Genomic DNA, 3,089 nt, shown 5'->3' on the forward strand with positions numbered 1-3,089 from the left:
TTCAATTTAGGAGTGATATTTTCCAAAGGTCCCAAATGAGTGTTTTGCTGCATGTCACTGTTGTAACCCTCTATTAAAGAGCATAAGAAGTCCCTAATCTTCATTTCTGCCCTTCTTTTCTTACCTTCTGGCATCGCAGGGGTTATCTATTGTCCTTCCTGTTAATTAGAACAGGAAGTTTCTAACAGGAGCAGGAACTCATTAAGTTTAAATTTACCTTCTTTTCTCTGAGTTGAATGGCTTAAATTTAGACAAAGAAGGAAGGTAAGTTGTTGTTTGGAGAAAAAAATGTATCTAATAGATTTTACATGTCTCTCATTAGTGTCTTTAGGAATTGGAAATTTCTTTACATACACTCCCATTCATCTCAAGCTCACTATTTCCTCATTTCTTATTAAAAAACAAAAAACAAAACTACATTTTGCTTATCTCCAAATTCTACTGATTCTTTGAGAATTAAGAGAATACCATTACATTCTTTCCAGTCTGGTCCTGTTTCTTGTGCAGAAGTTGAAGCAATTTTCATTCTCAGGGTCTAATGCTTCTTCAAAGAACACCTGACTTTGGGGCAATGAATCAAAAGAAGCAATTGGTGATTCCTTTATATATTAGTTTTTGGTCTATTATATAGCTTCTAAAGGAAACACTTTTTTTCATTAAAAATAAAAAGACTTCAATCAGGTTTTGTTCTATAACAATTTATTCCTTATTTTTCATATTTTCTGAGCACTTGCTAATTATACAAGTAATAGATTTTCTTCTGACAAATATTTACATTCTAAGAAAATATTCTTCCACAGATACTGGATGCTAATCCCATCTTTCATTAGAATCATTCATAATGTATTCAACCAGTGAATGAATTACCTAACTTAGTTCTCTAGTTCTTTCTGGTTTTTATACCAGTAACCTGAACATTATGTCAAAATGTAATGCTATGTCACAGTTCACACATTTCTCTTGGTAGTTTTTTGGCTTAATATTATATTTCTGAATGTTCACACATTTCTCTTGGTAGTTTTTTGGCTTAATATTATATTTCTGAATAATAATTAGTACTTAGCATTTCGAAAAAGGAAGGACTATTCTTTGGATTTTATACACACTTGCCTTAAAAAAAATTATTGCTAAAGTCCTGCTAATAATCTCATGCTATAGATCAGAGGACCAAGAAACAGGTCAAATAGCAAGTTTTAGGTTAAATGGTTTAGAAAATGGTGGACCCAGAATCCTACTCAAGCAAAATGGCCAGTGCTTGAGTAGAAAACAGTATCCTAGAATGCCATCTTCTGATCCTTCAGTCTGGTAAAAGGTATTTGTCAAGGAGATGAAGTTTCTGGATCTTAAAATTGGTATACAATACCCTGAAAGTTAATGAACCTAGCCAAAGTCTTCTCTTCTGTGGTGGATATGATCATCTTAGATGCTTTGTACTTTAGTCAACAGAAGTCAGAACTTCTTCATAAACTACTAGGTTTTCTTTAAAAACACAGGAATAATATGTGATAATTTTTATCACTCTGCAAAATGTTTTTCATTGACAATCTCAAGGCAGAAGAATTTCTTTTGGTCAAAGGGTTCAAAGTTTTGGGTCCATGTTTCTTGACTGTTGGTTTAAGGTATTGAGAGAGAGAACATCATAGTGGCAGGAGACTGTAGCAGAGGCTATTCGTCACATTGGAGAGAAAGTAGATATACATAGAGAAGGACTAAGAACCAGAGATTACTCTCAAAAGTATGAACCTACTTCTTTCATGCAGGTACCTCTCCTTAAAGTTTTCAAAATAGCTGTATCAGCTGAGGACCAGACATGCAATATATGAAGCTTTGGAATATTTCTTCTTCAACTCATAACAAAAACAGACAGCTAAACTCCTGAAAATAGATTTACATGTTTGAAAATATTAGAGTAATTGTTGCTTTCAGAACATATTCTGGGAATATATTGAACAAAATTTAAGTTGCACATGACAGACCAGTAGAGAAAACAAGAAGATGAAGAAAACATTCAGGTATCAGTACTTACAGAAGGAAGAATGTTGGAAAGCATATAATGGTGAGTAAATATTGAATCATAGAAATAACTACTACTGAGGAAGAAGAAATCAGAGAAATCATAAGGAGGGGTGTATCTTTCTGCCACAGGGGAAAAGAGGATTAGTCTAGAGCAAAAAAAGCAGTTTCTACTCATTAACAATTCTTTTCAAATAATTAAAAGTAGAAAGATCAAAGAATTTATTAATGATCTGATAGGAAAATATTCAAAGGAAAAATCTATTTTGGAGTATGTGGAGGAAGATCAAAAGTAGTGAAGTCAACTGATTTATTTAGCTCTTTCAAAGCTGAGATAAATAATTTAAGTGAGAAACAATTTGTATGTAAGAAGTGGGAGGCCAACCATTATATAAGCTCTAAAGTCACACAGAATTTAGTCATCGCAGGGTTGTGAGAAAGGCAGATATAGGAAGTGACAGAGCTGCAAAGATGAATTTCTCTTAATAAGAGATTTTTATTATTTTCAGTGCAGTTAGGAGGATTTGCTGTAATTTTAGTTTTCTGGAGACAAATACATGTCAGGTTGAGAGTAATGTAACTAATGTGAAAGGGTGTGATTTTTCAATGTCACACAAACTACTCAGGAACTGATGTACTCAAGTTCTATTTTATCTGCATGGAAGACTCACCATGAGAATTTATCGTCTTGATAATGCTGTGTCATAAATTTAGCTTTCTTGCCTACACTTACTTTCTGTAATGATAATTTTTCACAATCATATATCTTGATCTATCAACCACAATTATAGACTTGTTGAATACCAAAGTAAGTAAACGGTTTTGATGAAGTTCTAGAATTCCTTTAAACAGAGTTTGACAGGATAAATGCCTACATAAGATGAAATAGCTTGGGTCTTCTGTAATTTTGTAAAAAATTCTTTATTAAAATGACACTCCAGTGGTGGGGGTCCTATGGGAGGGTGCCAAAGGGGAAGGGGGTATAAAGATGATTTTATTTATGAAATACACAAAAGGTCAATAATTTTTTTTTTAAATGCAAAGAACCTGGACAGACTTTGCTTTAAAAACATCAA

Source organism: Nannospalax galili, unplaced genomic scaffold (genome assembly GCF_000622305.1).
Source record: "Nannospalax galili isolate Female #2095 unplaced genomic scaffold, S.galili_v1.0 scaffold96, whole genome shotgun sequence".
Classification (NCBI taxonomy): Eukaryota; Metazoa; Chordata; class Mammalia; order Rodentia; family Spalacidae; genus Nannospalax; species Nannospalax galili.